The sequence below is a fragment of the Herpailurus yagouaroundi genome, unplaced genomic scaffold, assembly GCF_014898765.1.
Source record: "Herpailurus yagouaroundi ecotype Mexico unplaced genomic scaffold, PumYag 140, whole genome shotgun sequence".
Classification (NCBI taxonomy): domain Eukaryota; kingdom Metazoa; phylum Chordata; class Mammalia; order Carnivora; family Felidae; genus Herpailurus; species Herpailurus yagouaroundi.
Window position 1 is genome coordinate 58863308 of NW_024412395.1, and position 20016 is coordinate 58883323.

General features: G+C 40.7%; 1 protein-coding gene across 15 annotated transcripts in view; it reads left to right on the plus strand.

The window, feature by feature from the left end:
• Positions 1-20016, plus strand: part of OSBPL6 (oxysterol binding protein like 6) — a 210711-nt gene that overhangs the window by 77290 nt on the left and 113405 nt on the right. For all 15 annotated transcript variants that reach the window (XM_040475495.1, XM_040475494.1, XM_040475491.1 and 12 more), the window contains exon 2: positions 18670-18861. The gene's annotated coding sequence lies outside the window, so the exon portion shown is untranslated. The remainder of the gene's footprint in view (positions 1-18669; positions 18862-20016) is intronic.

The window sequence follows — 20016 nt, forward strand, 5'->3', positions numbered from 1 at the left end:
TTAGTTAGGAAGCCTGAGTGCTTGCAGAGATGCTCAGGTTATAGGTATATGCGTGTTTTACTCGTGAGGCACAGAAAATTCTTAGTACCTTCCAAAATGATAATGAGTAATTTAAAGTTGGCCTCAGGATATCCTTGAAGCCTCTGACATTGTAGCCTTTTGCCAAGAGCTTTTTCCTTTTGCTGGCCAGAGTCACACTAAGCCCATATTTAGAACAGAGAACAGGACTGTGGCCTGGTGACAGGAGGCTCAGGGAGCTGTCCAGGGTGGGGCCTCCTTTCATTATGACCCACACAGTTGGGCTATACACGGAACACTATTCTAACACTGTTCTAAGTCATGAATGCTAGTTGCTTTGTTCCTTAAGGTCTTCCATTTATTTTTGAATTGTGGAAGTTAACCAGAGAAGAGTAAAATCCACATATATGATGGGGCGCCTAGGTGGCTCACCCGGTTAAGTGTCCGACTTCAGCTCAGGTCATGATCTCATGGTTTGTGAGTTTGAGCCTCATGTGAGACTCTGCGTTCACAGTGCAGAGCCTGCTTGGGATTCTCTGTCTCTCCTTCTCTTCCTCCCCCTCTCCTGCTTGCTGATGCTCTCACATGCACTCTCTCTCTCTCTCTCTCTCTCGCTCGCTCTGTCTCAAAAATAAATAAACATTTAAAAAATTTTAGCTCAAAGTAATAAAGGCCTATTTCACATGTGGACCTTTTCCATCGGTGCCACGGGAAATAGGACCAATTTAAGTAACTACTAAGCTGCGTGACTTTGAACTATATAAAGTATGAGGACAAACATAAACTTTCATGGTTTTCAACATGGCAATAATTGGGCTTTCATGCGTTCAATCTGCAGGTAGTACTTGGTTCTGTGGGTGCATGTGAGCCCCTCACAACAATTACATCATCTCCAACAGGTCCCTAGGCCTTTAGGTAAGGAGTCATTGGTGCAGGCCTCAAGGGGGTGTGAAACATCAAGAGTATTACCAGTGGACCACAGTGGTTTTTTAATATTTTACTTTTTTATAGTTTGGTACTGATTGTTTCTGTTTCAAAAGTGTGTGAATGTGTGTGTATGTATATAAAATGACTAAATATGGTCCCTAAAGTTTGCACAGAACAATTTAGTTTAGTTCATGCTGTTTCAAGCTCTAGGACTGAATAATTTTCCCCCAGCTGTGTTAGAGGTCATTGAATCTTTCCTAGTGACTTTGACTGGAAAGATTTAGGCCAGCTCTTGGAAGTGTGGCAACCTTTTGGTGGTGAGTGTGACCAGGTCAGCATGCTTCCCCTACCACTGGCTTCCATCTGATGAGACTGAAGCACATATGCAATAGACCGAATTCCTCCCCAAATTCAAATTCCTAACCTCCTCCCCACCGCCTCCCCACCACTGCAAAATGGTGGTATTAGGAGGTGGGGCCTTTGGGAGGTAATTAGGTCCTGAGGGTGGAGCCCTGATGAATGGGATTAGTGCCCTTATAAAAGAGACCTCACAGAGCTCCCTTAGCCCTTCCACCTTGGTTAAGCCACCAGTGTGTGGTATTTCAGTATGGCAGCCCAAAGAATGGACAAAGTCAGTGACTGTGTCCTTACATCTTTCTCTTTAACTTTGCCTCTTGCTCCCCTTTCCTCCTCTACCCTTTTCATCACCTCTCTCCCTTCCTTTTTACTTCTTTCCCCACTTTGTTCTGCAGATACTTGAGAACCATGTCGCTGTGGGAAGCTTCCAGACCGGTGGTTAAAACGTGTGCCTACAGAGATCACAGAAATCTCTCTTTGCAAACCGTGACATCTGCCGCAAAGACGCGGGGTGCTAGGAGAGCATGATAGAGGGAGGCCCACCTGCGGGGTCAGACAATGTGGGGGACTGACAGGTGGGCCAAAGTGAGGTTCACTAGATGATGAAGAAAGGGAAAGAAGTGTTATGCAGGCAGAGGAAACAAAACGCACTTCAAGAATTAAAAGGAAGGATGTCTTGGGGTGGGGTGGGGCAAGGACAAATCATGGGAAGTTTGTAGGACTGGCTGCTTGGAATTCTTGTCTCAGTCCTAAGAGTCTGCTTTTTTCTCTGAGATGCTTCTTTGTGCCCAGGTGATTGAAGGACTGCACTAGACTACGTATATGTGTTCAATGATTTTTATGATTGTATTAGTCAGCTAGAGCTACTGTAACAGAAACCAGCCACATGCTGGGTGACTTCAGCAACAGATATTTATTTTCTCACAAGTTCAAGACCAAGGTGCCATTGGGGTTAGTTTCTCTTTCTGGCTCATGGACGGCCACCTTCTCACTGTGTCCTCACATAGCTTCTCTGTGAGCTAGAGTGGGTGTGGGAAGGAGAGATTGATCTCTGCCGTCTCTTCCTCTTATAAAATGTCAGTCCTATCTGATTAGGGTTCACGCTTTAACCTTAATCACTTCCCTAAAAGTCCTATCTCCAAATGTTAAGCATTGGAGCTTCAACATATGAATTATGTGGGGACATAATTTTTAGCATACACTGACCTGTCCTGACCTGGAGCATGACTTCTGATGATTGTTCCCAGGACAATACCTCATGAATTACAGTGGGCTGTTATCTCTGAGGAGGATAGAAAGAAAAGCCCTGAGGCACTTGGGCTTCTCCCTTTGAATACTAGTGAAAGAACCACACAGAAACTGATTCTGTTAAATCAGCATGCCCTATCACGGAAGCCACAGGCTTGTGGTTGATCAACTTGCTCAGTCTCTGAAGTGGGCAGAGCTCTTGGGAGGGGGCGGCTGGTGCTCAGTTGCTGCGATGCCGCAGGTCAGCAGGAAACTCAACATGAAGCCTTGACACGTGGAGAGAGTCTGAGACTTCCAGATGCAACCCTCAGTCTTGAGACTTCAGGCTGTAACAGGTCGTTTCAAGAATCACATGAGGCCTGCTGTATGTAACAAGACCACAGAGAAGGAAATTATGAAACTCAAGTTGTTCATGGTTCTAAGATCAGTGGTAATTATTGATCAATGATAAGGCTTATCTTTTTCTGGTACTTTTATACTAGTGACCCTTTGAAAAGTCATATTTAAAAATGTATATATTGGGGCTGGGGTGCCTGGGTGGCTCAGTCAGTTAAGCCTCCAACTTCTGATTTTGGCTCAGGTCATGATCTCACCACAGTCGTGAGATCGAGCCCGGTGGTTGGGCTCTGGGTGGAGAATGGAGCCTGCTTGGAATTCTCTCTTTCCCTCTCCCCCAACTCATATGTGCATGTGCTCTTTCTCTCAAAATAAATAAATAAATAAATAAATAAATAAATAAATAAATAAATGTGTGTGTGCATATATATATATATATATTACATATGCTGGGGACATGAATAAGCATGGCATCCTACACATCATTCTCCAGGGTGTTTTCTGGGCGTGTGGATACATATGGCATCAGCAGGACCATGAGCACTGTGGGAAGACTCAGCCAGAGAGGGGTGGCTATTTTTGTTTTTCCTAGTGTATCAAAAGTCATCAAAGTAAGATTTATCATTTTCTCCTCGATGACATGAGTCTATTGATTACATCTGTACTTTCCCCACTTTACCTCTTCCATATTCTTATTATAGGATTCTATAATAGGATGAAATTATATAGGATGAATTTCTTTCTATTATCAGATGAAAGCGTTAATGCAAGAAAGAAAACTTAGTATAGCATAAACGACGTCCTATACTCTACTAATAGATAGAATTTATGTAAATATAAACTGTGTATTTTCTGAAGTGTTTGATAGATTTTCAGGCTTTATAGGTGGCAGAAAAAAGTGAAAACCTGGAGAAAAGAGCATTGGCCAGGAAACCTGAGGCCGAGAGAAGCACTATGGTGTGATAGATTGATCAACAAGAAATTATTTAAAATGTGCTCTATGTGAGACTGTGCTTGGCATTTAAGGGCATAGAAAGATTTAAAACAACCGAGGAATTTATATTTTAAGTTAAACCAGACATAAATATAAGCAAAATATAAAATTATCAAGTAATTGAAAAAAAGTACAAATGAGATGTCAGAAGGTGGTATATCATTTATTGCCAAATAAATAGTGGTGCCAGTAAAGTGATTTTCTCTACCAGCATCCAAACTCCATAACAATGAGGACCATGTACGTTATGCTTGCGATGTTTAGTATAGTGGTAGGGTTTCACTAGTCAGTCAAGATGAGGGAACACTTAACTTTCTAAATTAAGGATGTTTTTTGCTTGTTTGTTAATAAGGTATAACTTACGTACAGTAAAGTATGCAAATGTTAAGTGTAGGCTCAGTTAATTTTCTATATCTTTATCTATGCACAAAACCACCTCTGGATAAAGATCTAAAACATTTCTAGCAAACTGGAAGGCTCTGTCACGCCTCTTACAGTCTGTACCGACCAGCAGTAACCACCATTCTGACTGCTGTCACTGCACTTTAATTCAGCCAGTCTTTGAACTTCATATAAATGGAATTATACAATGGTCCTCTTTGTGTTGAGATTCGCCCATGTTGTTGCTCGCTATTGCAAGCATCAGTAGTTCATTCCTGTTCATTTCTGTACACGGTTCTCAATGGATATTTGCGTTATTTCAAGTTTGGTGCTTGAGCAGGTTCACATTTGTCTTTTGATGGACGTAAGCACTCACCTGTCTTGAGCATATTATCCAGGATTGAAATTGGTGGGTCACAGAGTATTATTGCTACCTTTAGCAGATATTGTCAAACATGTTTCCAAAGTGGTCATACCAACTTACATTCCCCCCAGCAATGTAAGAGAATTTAAATACGGATTCTAAGTTGTTTCAGTAAAGTTCATTCAAAATGTATAAAGACCCTGGTCATTACAACCCAGAGAAGTGAGGGAATGAGTTTTTCCCATTGTTAGGATTGCTCATATTTCCAGATTCTAAGCTCTCAGGGCCAGAGCACAATGTAGGCATTCAGACAGTATTTGAATGGATTCTAAGGTGGGTTCAGAGTTTAGGAAGAAACATGAATATGAGAGCAGAGCATAGTGACAACCAATTATTGAGTTCTGACCTTTACAGATATCAAGGCTCCCAGCTGTATCCCTTGCCAGTTTCATGATGTCACTCATTCTGCAATCCTAATTGAGAGTCTGCTCTGTGCCAAGAACTCTTGTCCTACCGTTGCTGCTGAATAACATTAAGGATGTCAGGCAAGGCCCATAATAACACAGTGGCTGGTCCAGAAGGGGTTGGTGACTGAAGCTTTCCTCCCTTCCCAGAGTAGGACATGTTTGTGGACTACACCATGGTAAGGTGAGCCTGTGATAGGGTCCTGCAGCAGGGCTGGGGGTAGGCTCAGGTCAGGTCTGTACCAAGTAGGACAAGAATCAGGCAATGAATGCTTTCTAAGAAATTCTTCTGTGTGGCTGTCTTATCAAGGAAGTTCTCTTGTTTTCTTTTTTTGTGGCGAAAGATATGAATAGGAGGAACCACCAAGCATGACCAGGAATAATTTGAGTCTGGAAATATGTGCAGTGTGACTTTTGGCCAAAGCTGTTTTATTTTATTATTTTTTTAAAATCTTAAAAAAAAATTAAATGTTTATTTTTGGGAGAGAGAGAGAGAGAGAGAGAGAGTGCGCGCGAGCATGAGTGGGGGAGGGGCAGAGAGCGAGGGAGACACAGAATTCAAGCAGGCTCTGTTAGCACAGAGCATGATGCGAAGCTTAAACCCATGAACTGTGAGATCATGACCTAAGCTGAAGTTGGACGCTCAACTGAGCCACCTAGGTGCCCCTGGGCAAAGCTGTTTTAAAAGCTCACACTGAGTGCCTCATACATACCAGACATTCTTCTTTACTCATCGTTATAGCCCTATGCAATGAGTACTCTTACAGCCCCATTTCAGATAAGAAAACCAAGGAACAGAGAAAAGACAAGCTAGAGAGTGCCAGAGTAGGAATTTGAATCTAGATGCTTCCAGAGACTGGGCCCTTAGCCACTCACTGCACAACAACTGCTTATTAGTTAGGGTATTTTAAACTTTTAAATATGTAATCTTTATTTCTGTGAGCCTCATAAAAGTTGGGTGTTTGACAAGAACATTTCGATGATTTTTTTACATGTAAATTTTGCATGTAATTTCTTCCTGGAATGGTAAACTTGTAGCCTGAAGACAGTTTGGCATATAGAGGTGTTAGAATAATCCAGGGATCTCAGTTTTTGAAAAGACTAATTCTAACCTAATATTAGTTGATCTGTATCTGAAAATTTGTGAATTAGCAGCCAATCATACATTCAGTAATGTCTCTGTGTTTTTGCATAAACAGTGTATGCCGTGAGAACTAAAGAATAATTCTGGGGGTGCCTGGGTGGCTCGGTTGGTGAAGCGTCCAACTTCCACTCAGGTCATGATCTCACAGGTTGTGGGTTCGAGTCCTGCGTCCCGAGTCCCCCTCTATGCTGACAGCTCGGAGCCTGGAGCCTGCTTTGGATTCTGTGTCTCCCTCTCTGCCCCTCCCCTGCTCACACTCTGTCTGTTTCTCTCTCTCTCAAAAATAAATAAGCCATTAAAAAAAGAATAATTATGAGATCCAAAAATTTGAGAGTTAAAAAACCCTTATATTCAGTTACCACTTGAGCACATGTCATGTGGTATGTGCACCTCTAGGTCCTGAATATGCATGTCTGTAATCTCCAAAGCAGCTTGAACTAGGTTTTATTAGATTCCAAACCCCCACTTTTCAGATGAGGATACTGAGGGACAGATAAGCTGAATAAAATAAGCTGCCCCGTTTTATAGCTAGAAAACGTCACCTCAGGGATTTGAACTAAGCCTGTTTGACTCCAAGACTCCATGCTCTTTCCATGATACCATAGGCTGCCACGTGTGCCCAAAGGAAGCACTCAATTTCAAGGAAGTTGCCGCTCTGTGATAACATGGTCCACCCTGCTTCCCCATCCTTTTTTGTTTGTTTGTTTTTAATCAGTCTATGGCATCAAATTACATTGCCAGAAAAACAGTTTTGAATTGTAATGGATGGCATTGTTCACTGTCTTAGCATTTTAAAATTTGTTCTGATTTTACTGACAATACTATATCTATCTAAATACAGGAAACTTTAGTCATAAGAATGCTAATAGGCCTGATTTAGTTGTCTGTTTTTTTGTGGTCTCATGAGCAAACAAGCAAGTTACTGTGGAAACCAAATAGAAACCTAGATGAATTGATACGGTAAGAGGCCTAAGAAATGGGGCAGCTTGAAATAATTCCATCAAAGTGGCATAGGGGATAAAAGAGAATGCCTTGAAGATAAATTAGGCCAGGGTTATTCAGTTGAGCCATATATATGGAGTATACAAACCTTATATTTGTTTAGGGTCTATTTTATCATTTAAGCCATTGTGTAATTTATGATGATACCACTGACGATATTTACTTAATTTGTTAAAGTAAGTTTTTAACTTTATTTTGACTTCAGTTTGCATGTGGTAGTTATATTTGTACTTTAAAAGAACATATGCAATAGTAAAGGCAAGTAAGATAAAACAGAGTCTCCTGCTATCTGCCCCAAGGATTCAGTTGCCATTCCAGTAATCCAAGAGACGCTGGCAATGTGATATTGGAGACTCAGTGTTCCAAATGTCATTGATATGAAAGCCATATCAGATAGAGCACTCAACAGAAATTTCCCGTTAGCACAACTCTGAGTCAGGCCATCCCTGTAAGCCTGTTCTTTCATGTGGGTTTAGGGCTTGGGTCACATACTCTTTCAAGATTTGGGGCTTAGGAAAATTACTTATGTCTAGGAGTGCGTGTTAGAACTCATTTATGTAACAGTTTGTAAACTGAGTAGGCAGAGAAATGTCATCTGTGAAAGAAGGACTGCAGACAGTAGGCAGCTGTCCAGAGGTCTGGCAAGAACGCACGGATCAGCACAGCCCTGCAGCATCAGCCCAGAGCAAAGTCAGCCTCTCCTTTGTGATCCAATAAGCATTTGACTTAATGCCATCCAAGTGGCCTGTTAGGACTAGTGAACCTGTGCCCAAGCAGTATCAGACTGCCAGGGGTTTGCTCAGGGGCTCCTTCATTAATTTTTCCCTCTCTTGGCATTTTTTGGGTTCTGTTATGTATCAGATTCTCTGATTTTTGCATTTTGGTCCTTGAATATTTCCCATTGAAGGCATATGAGATAAGACAAGTGAAATTATCATTATATACACAGGTCTTGAGAACTCTTTAACCAAAGCCCATAGGTGACCAGTGTTTTGAGTCTATAGTAGAAGAAACACAGGACTGACTACCTTGTGATTTCTCTAACCTGAAAGAAAGTACGTTATCAGTTACCTGAGTAGAAGGGAAGCTTTTAATGAACTGCTGTTAGTAATTGTAGGCAAGTCACTGGATGGTAAGTGTACATGGTGGTTTCTTTGCCCTAGGAGTAGCATTAAAATTCTCATCTCTCAACTTCATGAGAAAACAAGGCTTGCTGCATATCTTTTAAACTGAAGACTTTCCTTAAAGCTTGTCTGAGTATGTCAAAGTATGCTCCCATCCATTTGGTGTCAATGATCAATCACAAGAAGCTTTAGCAAAAGGTCTGAGTTCCTGCCATGTGCAGATGTGCCATGGTGCAGTTGGGCTTATGAAGATGAGGGAGGTGTGGATATTGCCCTCAAAGAACATCCAGTTTGGGGAAGAAAAGACACGTGTCTCAAGAACTCTGATCAAGATGGACTGAGGAAAGTCTAAGAGGTGCTGAGCAAGGACTATGAGAGTTAAGAACCTGGAGAATTACTTCTAGCTGAGCCATAGGAAATGACTCCATGTCACCCACACAGGGTTTAAAGCAAGGATGGGATTGAGGTAAGGGGAAGACTGTTTCAGTTAGAGGAAGCACACAGAGTGGGTGTGCCTGGGGGTGGGGGGGAATTGCTAGGAGTTCTTTTTGGTTGAAGATTTCAAGAAACCTGTCATGGAAGATAAAGCCAGAAAGTTTGTTGGAATTGGGTCATGGAGGACCTTTAATGGTAGAATAAGGAATTTGGACTTTATTCTCTTTGTCCTTAGTTTCAAATACTTACACAAGGGTGTTACTTTAAGGCCCAACTCTTAAGTATGATTATTAATAAAGAGTAAAGTTATCCTTTTGGCAGTTTGTGGGAAAATGCAAAAAGTGCTGTTATACAATTGCATATTTGTGGTATGGGTCAAAATAACTTTTTTTGGCTGAAAAATTTCCACAGAGACAGTGCTAAATATATCACATAATCCTATAGCTAAGGTGGAAGCCAGCTACATCACTACAGCATGCCCTTATTTTGATTCCTCCTTAGGTTCAATGATGTTAGGATCTACATTTCACAGCCTTTTTTTTTTTTCTGCCAGGTGGGTGGTGCTAAAATGTCTAATACCCCATTTCTCTGGCAAACAAGCTGATTTGTTTGAATTATGAGTCATTAAGCTCCTTTATCTTTTCTCCCAATTTCCTACTTCATGCTTTCCCTTCATATTGGGCACTTTGTAAGCAGTGAGGTGTTTCATTGATTTGCTGCCCATAAAAGAGTAGCTCTGGTCTTTTTTTCTATTCAGAGGAATGATTTTAACCTACCTGTGATGTGCCTTGGAAATAGTCTGAGCTGGTACTTTTAGCTATTAGAGGCTAACAGGAAAAAATATCTGAACTTTATCAGATAGTTTTGAAACACTTTTCAATTGATAAAAACATTAGTGAAAAGGGCTATCTTTGTTAGTATTCTCTGGCTAATTAACTCTGTTGACTAAAGCTTGAGGCTTATATGGCAAGGTCAATTAGTTTTACTCTGTGATGATCTTTTGGAACCTCTGGTCCTGGCCATTGCCATTGATTTCAATAAATAATTATAACAATAGCAGGCACTTATATAGCTTTAACTGCTATACGTATAGATTTATTTAATTTTCAGAATAATCCTAAACAGTAGGTACTGTTACTGTCTCCATCCATAATGGATCATGAAATTGAGAAGCTATGTGACTGACCCAGGGTCCCCTTACTGGTAACTGAGCTGCGATTCAAACCTAGGCACTTGGACTCCAGGGTCTTTATTCTTGATTTCATTACAATCCAAGGACACCCAGCAAGCATGTCCGTAGACTTAAGTAAACACAATATGTGTCTAACCATTTAAGGCTATTTATTTTGTATAGTATGAAGCTTTGAATTTAAGAAATTTCAAATCAGTGTTATGATATACAGACACCACAAATCTATTTAGTGTCTCTTTTGTCATCTGCGCAACACAGTTGGACCCTTGGGCGAGTCTTCATGGAAATCACATTGGAGACCTGAGCCAAGACTTCAAATGTTCAGGTGTTCAACAGGCAGAAAAGAGCACCACAGGTAGAGGGAACAGCATATGCAAAAGTTCAGAGGTGAGATGGCTTTCAATGTGCATGTTTGGAGGATGTGCATCCAAAATAGGATGTCCAGTGTATCTAGAACAGGGTGGAAGATGAGCAGAGTGACTAAGATACAGTGGAAGCCTGCAGATTGTACTCCGCTGAGGAGTTGAAATTGTTCTCTCAGACGATGACCTTTGTTTTGATCAAGGACTCACAAATTTTTATATCATTTCAGAGGGTTCCCAGATGCTCTGATGCTTACCAGTAGGTCCATAGACCCCTTTCCCCCAAGCCATAGAGATTAATTGAGAATCAGGAAGTGTCTGTGAAGGGAGAGTGGTAGGAAGCAGAGAAATGAAGAGGCAGATGCAAATAGTCAAGGCCAGAGATCGCTGAGATGGCTAAAGAAGGTGAAAGAAGGTAGGAAATAGAAGTGAGCGGGCTTGGGATGAGCTACACGGGAAGGTTGCAAATGGGATGGGTAAAAGAAACTGCAGTTTCTAGCTTGGTTTAAGAATAGGTAGTGATGTCACGAACAAAAGCTGGAGACAAGAAGAGAAAAGGTGCAAGAGTAGGAAGGTAAGGGGTGCAATTTTTAGACCCATGGAGTTTCAGGCGCCCGTGCTACATTCCAGTGGAAATGTCCAACAGACAGTTGGAAATGCAGTCTGGAAAAGTCAGCCTTGGAGAGAGATTTAACTGTCTCCATAGCAAATGGTAGGTTGAAGCCCTTGGAGTTAGGGCCACCCAGTGAGAGCCTAGGAGAAGGCAAGGGCTCCTGAAGAGCAGCAGTAAGGCTGGCTGCCGAGAAGAGACTCAGGGGAGCCACAGAAGCATCACAGCACGTGAGCGCTTCCCCTGCGCAGAGTTTGTTCTGAACCCTTCACATGCCTTAGCTTGCTTCATCCTCTGCCACCTCCGTGACAGAGCCACATTTCACACATGCAGAACCCAAGACACAGAGAGGTAAAGTAACTTGCACAAGGTCTCACAGAGTTAGTGAGTCACCTTCAATGCTGAATTAGTGGTTAGCATCATCAAACTGATGTAACGGAGTTAAGATGGTTTTTGTCATAACTTTTCTATAGATTTAAATATAGCCTGGTAAGCTTCAAAGACAGTATTTCCTTACTTTTCCCCTGGATCTAGGAAGTAAATATAGTATGATCATCAGAATTCACGGAGGAAGCATGATCTGAGACTTCCATAAATTTCCAAATTCCCTGGCTTTCTCTCACATGAATATTCTGTTAAGAGTCATGCATTTCTTAAATATTTTCTTATTTAATAGGTAAAGCTTTCACTGAAGTTTTTTCTCCCAGGGAATGAGCATTTTGGGCATTGGTTGGAGCATTTCCTGAAATGGTTTCATGAGTCACATTTTCATATTTCCTCTTAGAATATACATTGGTCTCTCTTAGGGTGATCTGGGATTATCACCAAACTCCCCATTCCTGTTCTAATGTACCCAAAATGTCTCTTGTTTACTTAATTCCATCACTGCTTAGAACCTCTCCATTTTGTTTTCTTTTTAATCACTACATTAGTAGTAGAGATTTTCTTTGGAGCCCATTTTCTCAGAGTAATTTTTTTTTTTTTATCACTTCATCAGACTTATGTACATTGAGGAACAAAAAACAATGAAATCACACCAAATGGCTACAGCTGGGCTATCTGCTAGGCAGGGGTCAGCAAACTACAGTCTAAGGACTGAATGGAATCCACCACTTTTTTGTAAGGAAAGTTTTATTGGAATATAGCCCTGCTCTTTCATTTACATATTGCCTCTGGCTGCTTTCCTGCTGCAATCACAGAGTTGATTAGTTGCAACTGTGTGACCCACAAAACCTAAAAGTCTAAAATGTTTACTGATTTGGACTTTCACAGAGAAAGTACTGACTCCTGCTATATAGCATACTGCTTTTGGAAAATCAGAATATGTCCAAAGCACATTTATAGTGCTGTAGAGTTTCTAAATAAAATTTTAGCCAACTGAATAATAGAACCATTGAGTGGCTTCTGTGATATTTGTTTTTCAGATATAAAACAGAAGTTGGGCAAGGGAATAATAAAATTGAAGACTCCTTTAAGTAATACATCATTAGAATTCTCACCTGTATAATCAGTCATCTGAATTTTTGTCAGTATTGACAAAGCTGTTAATTTGGAAAAAAAAATTTTTTTTTAAATGCTTAATGGATATCAGGTCCTTAATTGTGCGTGTCCTTTGGGGTTTGGAAAAATAATCCTTTCCCTATCCTCAGAGAAATACATGTCAATTTAAACCAAGTTAGATATAAACAAACAAACAAAAATCTGGAAAAATTGGCCTAGATCATTGAACTATAACACATTGAGAACATGTGTCAAGTGGGGCACCTGGGTGGCTCAGTTCGTTAAGAGTCCAACTTCGGCTCAGGTCATGATCTCACCATTCATGAGTTCAAGACCCACATCAGGCTCTGTGCTGACAGCTCAGAGCTTGGAGCCAGCTTCGGATTCTGTGTCTCCCTCTCTCTGCCTCCCCCACTTACACTCTTGTCTCTCTCTCTCTCTCTCTCAAAAATAAACATTAAACAAATTCTTAAGAAAATGTGTCAAATTATTTCAGTTAATTAATGTTGACCATATATTTCTTCAATCATATCTCTGAAAAAAATGGATGCGTTTTATTCCCCCTTGTTTTACTAAGACAAGAAATACATGAGGCCAGATAGGATCAAATACAAGTTCCTCGCTTGACCCTCCTGAAGGCCCATTTTCCCAGGTAGCTCCACCCTCCTTTTGGGGCTGCTGATGTCTTCTGACGTCCTCTCTTGCCTTTGGGTTCTCTCCTCGAATTGTTCTCCTGGATTAGCCCCATTGGTGCATCATCACATGACTCCCCAGCTCTGAACTCCACTTCTGTTCTCTACAGCTCACCTGATGAAATCTGGTCTTTTACTAGTACTGAAAACCTTCCACAGAGGCCTTTGTGGAAAGTCATAAAGGTTCCACACCCCCTCCTTTTTTGTGTACCTTAACTCTGAGAACTGGAACTGCAGTCTACCCTTTCCCATCTGTTACTTTTCATACACTTTTCCTCACTGTTTGAAATGTCCTTTATCCGTGTCTGCTTTTGTCCATTTCTTGCCTGAATCCATTCGTCTTTCAGATGCCTTCTCTTTTGAGCAGTTTCCTCTGGTCTGCTTTCTACCTACCTCATAAATTCCAAGCTAGAATTGATATTTTCATGCCATGAATATCCACAATACATTTTCTGCTTTTGTAACTTAAAAAGGATTATTCACATACCTTCTCCTGTTAATGGCTAAACTCTAAATTTCTTAAGGGAAGGAGCTTTGTTTTTGTTGATTGTTTATTACACTTCTACATTTTCTTTAGTGTCTGGTTTGACTGTTTGTATATAATAACTACACAATCGACTTATTGTTGAGTGGATAAATCAATCAATGCTTAGTGGCAGATATGAAAACTGTGTTATATCAAATGGTGAATTTTACTTGTTTGATATATGGTAGCCCTAATGAGATGAGATAAATTTTCCAAGTTATAAATCAGCTTTTCAGTTATTGACAGGAAAACCACAGTAGTTACTAGATGAAAGTGCCTAAAGATTGTTTTTCATCTTCAGGAAGTTATCTCAGCACAGCCTGTTTTCATAAACTCTATTGGAATGTGGCACTAAAACTATTCTCCAGGGGTTTAGACACAGTGTAAAAATCCTCAGTGTACTTGGGATTATCACAGGTAAGAAGAGGAAAATCAATTTCTTGTCTAAACCTTGCTGCTGGTGAAAATAGCAAATGGCAAGATCTTTTTACCAACTATTTAGTGCAGACAGTAGACAAAGTAAACAAGATAATGAGAAAAGGTCTTAATACCACATTTGAGGCTAGTTTTCCGGGAAAACAATTTAGGATGTTTAACCCTAAATTAAGACCAATTCTTTGTGAAAATGATACGGGCATTGAATCAGAACAATGGGCCACCTAATGTACAGAAAATAGTCAATAATGTCTCATCACTTATTTTTGTTGTGAAATGGACTTTGCTATGTAGACTGCTTTGTTCAAATACTCTTCCGGTGGTCTTTCTGTCTTTACTATTTTAAGGTTAATTAATTAATTAATCAATTTTTTAGTATTTTATGGAATGGTGGAGCTCGCTTTATCTTGTCTCCATTTTGCATTCTATGCATTAACTTAGTAGCTACACAAGACAGTCTGGTCTTCTGTAGAATACGTCATATGCTCTGAGGGGCTTGAAGAAGAAATGAGTGGAATGTGTGGGGAGTGTGCTGGACGAGAACATGGTGTATAGTGGGCAAAATTCAGGCTGTGGGAGGATTAGTCATAACCTACAGGAAAAATTCTGTTGCAAAGATAATGGATCATTTGCTTCCTGAATGAGCCATTCAGAAGGAACCTTTGCCAAATTCAGTAAACTCCCTGATGAGATTCTTCAGAGACTCCTACCCAAGTATTGGTTGGTATAGAAGGCTTTGTTTGAATCAGCTTTCCCAACCTTTACGACTTTTAATTTACTAATTGCTTAGGTGGAGGGTGTCAGGAGCCTTTTTGGTTTGCAGAATGTATCATTAAATTAGAACATGATTCTTTTTGTGTGTTTTGATAAAACCCAGATATAATTTTTTTTTAATCATCCATTTTGGTTATAGTTTTAAAAAGAAATGACCTCTTCCCTTCTCTGAGTATATTTTTAGCAAGAGTTTTAAGAATTAATCTTCAGTATGTGTTGTCACAAGGAGTAATCAGACTTGAACTTTATAAGCTTAGTGCCTTTGAACTTCTGCCCTGCACACAGTTTATATATAAGAGAAAATAACCCTGTGTAGTTTCTTAATTAAAATAAAGTTTAGTTGCCACTTGGTTAACTTCTTGGTTTCTTAATAAAACAATATATTTTGTGAGTCACCTGTAATTTGTAACTTGAATGTGATGATATAAATCTTTCTGTCCTAATCAAGTTTTTGAAGCTGAATTAAAACAATTCCTAATATATCTGGCTTCAGTAACTATCAGGGATGATTGATTATATCTGAACCACGTATTGATAGAGTGCTAATTTTTTATAATGTTTATTTATTTTTGAGAGAGAGAGAGAGAGAGAGAGAGAGAGAGAGAGAGAGACGAGTGGGGAGGGGCAAAGAGAGAGGGAGACACAATACAGAAGCAGGTTCCAGGCTCTGAGCTGTCATCACAGAGCCCAACACAGGGCTCAAACCCATGAACCACGAGACCATGACCCAAGCAGAAGTCATACACTTAACTAACTGAGCCACCCAGGTGCCCCAATAAAGCCAATTTTTTTTTAGTGTTTTAATTTATTTTTTAGAGAGAGAGAGACAGAGTGGGGGGGGGGGGGAGAGAGAGAATCCGAAGCAGAGCAAAAGAGCTAATTTTTAATCAGACTGGTTAGCTCCCACAAAGGATGTCTTTCGGAATTTGCACAGAATACCCATATGAACATTCATTATAGTCTCAGAACAATTCAAAAGCTGGGGCGCCTGGGTGGCTCAGTCGGTTAAGTGTCCGACTTCGGCTCAGGCCATGATCTCACCGTCTGTGAGTTTGAGCCCCATGTCAGACTCCGTGCTGACAGCTCAGAGCCTGGAGCCTGCTTTGGATTCTGGGTCTCCCTCTCTCTCTCTGCACCTCCCCTCCTCATGCTCTTTCTCTCAAAAATAAAAAACATTTTTAAAAAGTTAAAAAAAAAAGAACAAGCCAAGACATTTATTCCATGACCTTGCATACACACTGTATGCAAATAGACACTTTTGCACAAAAGGAACAATAATAGATTCATTTCTTACAACATACATATAAATAGAAGCATTGTAAGTTTCACTTTTTAACTCACACTTACTTTGTGCAGGGAACTAAGGTCCAGTCCTTGCTCCTCAGAGTCAATATAGTCTGATGGGGGTGGGGGGAGGGTAAGAGGTGTAAGCACCAGGTAAGATCAAGACAGCTGTATACCAATAAAATTGACCAAAGTACCAGGTGTGATGAGAAGTTGCTTCTTTCTAGTAGAGAAGATCAGCAAAGGCGTTGATTGAGAGTTGTGGCTTTGAGCTAGGTTTTGAAGGATGCGTAGGCAAAGAGATGGAGAAAGAGACGAATGAAGTGCAAAAATGCTCCTTGGGTCAAGGTCTGAGTTACATAAGCTGGCAACAAGACACACACACTGTTTGGGAATTCATTGAGTATGGTTAGTAAGATTCACCTACCGTCTCCCTGGCCTCTGCAGCTGGACTGGAGGAAGCAGATGGAGAGGAAACCTTGATTTTACCCCATGGTCATCTGTTCTTCTTTACCTTCCTACTTGCCCTTACAGGATGGTAAGAGGTGGAGACGAAGACTAGGGAAGAGGACTGGGGGAGGGGGGTGTGGATGAAAAGAACTGCAGTGTAGCACAGGGGGCTCTTCGCCATACTTTTCTTCTTTCTTTTCGTTTTTCAGTGTTCCCTCCTTTTCCAAAGCTTGGCGGAGTCCATCATAGAAAAGAGCAAAGAAAAGGTGGGCAGGGGATTTTCTGTAGCTGACCATATTCAGTCTATCTATAATTATATGGGATTAAAGAGCATAGGGACTCCTGGGTGTCTCAGTCGGTTAAGTGTCTGACTTCGGCTCGGGTCATGATCTTGCCACTCCTGGCTTCAAGCCCCGCATCGGGCTCTGTGCTGACAGCTCAAAGCCTGGAGCCTGCTTCAGATTCTTTATCCCTCTCTCCCTCTGCCTCTCCTCCGCTCATGCTCTGTCTGTCTCTCTCTCTCTCAAGAATAAACATTAAATTTAAAAAAAAAGTGTAGATTGAGTAGTGTTTGCAGAAAATAAATATGTCATGCTGAACATACAAAAATAATCTTGATGGACCCTGGCTTTCGTTCTCTTATGTCCTCATTACAGACATCAAGTAAATTTTATTTAGGACCTACAAGATGCATGAATTGTCTTACAACACAATAGAGATTTAAAAATCATTTTTTGTAGAGATGTAGGGGGATTTGGGAACCCCCCCCTTCCCTGCCCCACACACTTTTTTTTCCTAGAAAAATAATACTTGCAGGAGCTATCACAGCGTAGGATCCTGAGTAGACATCAATCTTTTGCGCTTCCGTGAAGACGTTGTCTTTCAGAATGTGTGTGTGTGCATTTATTTTTTCCTTTTCCATAGGTAAAAAGAAAACTAAACCTGAGTGACAGAGCAGGCTTGAAAGATAATCAAACCTGGGGAGTAATTTTTAAAGCTAACTTGTGAAGAAACGAGCTTGCTAGAGAGGTTGCTCAAAGGAAACTGCTGTCACATTTCAGGATCAGAGTGACTAATTTAGCTTCTACTTTAGAATAGGTCTGTGTGTCTGTCTTTCTATCTTCCTTCCTTCCCTCCTTCCTCTTTCTCTTTTTCCTCCTCTACTTCCTCTTCTGAATCTCCGCCTCCTCCTCCTTTTTCTTCTTCCTCTGCCTTAAAGTGAACATATTTTATATTCTTGTAAAATATTCTCTGCCTTCTGAGAAATAATGTCAAGTTGAAAATTGTATTCTTCGGTAGTATAGTCAGCTCTTTCACTAGAGGATTGTTGTAGGAGTTTGGCAATTGTACTCTGTAAGGCAAATTGCAGACTATTAATGAGTCCTTATCAGGGAACAGTGATAGTGCATTTATATGCTTATATGGTGAAACCACTTCATACTTACTGGTTTTTTTTTTTTTTTTTTTAATTTTTTTTTTTTAACGTTTATTTTTTTTTGGGGGGGACAGAGAGAGACAGAGCATGAACGGGGGAGGGGCAGAGAGAGAGGGAGACACAGAATCAGAAACAGGCTCCAGGCTCTGAGCCATCAGCCCAGAGCCCGACGCGGGGCTCGAACTCACGGACCGCGAGATCGTGACCTGGCTGAAGTCGGACGCTCAACCGACTGCGCCACCCAGGCGCCCCGTATACTTACTGGTTTTTAAAAACTAAGGCTTACATTTAAATGGAGGGTTAAACATGTTTCTGGAAAATATGCTTTGTCCCCTTTTAGAAAATATTTGCTATATAAATTGAGAGTTTTCATGCTCCAGACTCTGGGTGAGGTGGGAGTTATGAATGTTACTGATGGCTGAGTTCAGTGACTACATCTTTGAGGTTACGTAAGACTGAGCAAAGGAGGTAAAAATCTGAGACACCATCCTTAATGAGCTTTCACCTCAAAAGATAAATTGGAAGGAATTTCCTGATTGGTCATTGGCAGCCCCCTGAGAAACTCATGCGGATTATGTGGAGTTGTACTATGTGAGTGTAATCTCTCTTTTTCAGTTCTGCCCGTTGCTGCAAAACAGCAAGAGAAAGAAATCAAGGAGCCTCTCCTGTCATTGACCAGATAACCCCACTGGGGTCAGTAGACAGACGGAGTTCCCAGGGGAAAAGCTGCCGACATCAGAGGATAAAACACTTTGGACAGCTTTTACCTTAACGCTGACCTGGAAGACTTTGACACCTGGTTACAAGGTGAGTTAGGAGAACACAAGCTTAAGATCAAAAATGGGGTTAGATTAGTCAGTAATCACATTAAAAGATTAGTGAGACATTACCAAATGACAGGAAGTTATTTCTTTATATCTTCTTTTGTGTATATCTGATCTAAAAGCAATACACAGTAATCCTGGTTATGTGTAGGCATCTTGATAAAAAAGTTCTACTGAAAATTTTTTTAAGGATAGGAAGTAGAAAAACATGCTAAAGTATTTGTTAACTTTTTTCTATCTGCAGTCTGGCATCATGTGGAAATAAGACACTCCCCTTCCCTTCTGAAATAATAAAGCTGCAGATTTCAGCCTAAGCAATGAAATGACAACCCTGCTTGCATTATATATGTATATGCAAATACATTCATGCATACACACGTTCTTAAAATGCATCCATTTTTTATAATCTTTCATAGTAAACAAGTAGGTTTTTTCCCCCCAAGAGACTGAACTATGATACCAGCAATGCTTACTATGGGCTCCTTGTCATCTTTGATATTTGCAGTTATTATTTTCAGAGCCACTTCACACATGCTATTTGATATGTTAGGCTCAGTGACTTTGGCCTTCACAATTTGGACACATTCCTCCCAGTTAGGCAAAGCTTTCTACTTTCTTGAGGTCAGTGACCCCCAGAGTGGGAGGGTGTACCATGAAAGTTGTTGGGAGGCTCTCACAAGCTGTGTGTCCTCTTCTCAAATTCTTATTTGCCCTGGGACACAGGGGTGGTGGTGGTGATAATGTAGACATCTGTAATTTGGAAACATCACGGTTATTTTGATATCCTCCGACCCTTTCTTTGTACAGACTGGTTCTTCTTGGTAGAGCAGAAACCAAGGCTCAGTAATTTAGTGTCGTCATTGTTCTGTGAGAAGCTTTCTGCTTATTACTGCATTATTTAAAATTACATTTTAGGGGCCCCTGGGTGGCTCAGTGGGTTGAACATCCAACTCTTGATTTTGGCTCAGGTCATGATCTCAGGGTCATAAAATCAAGCTCCAAATTAGGCTCCGCACTGAGCGTTGAGTCTGCTTGGGATTCTCTCTCTCCCTGTGCCCCTCTCCTCTGCTATGCTCGCTCGCTCTCTCTCAAAATAAATAAATAAATAAATAAATAAATAAATAAATAAATAAATAAA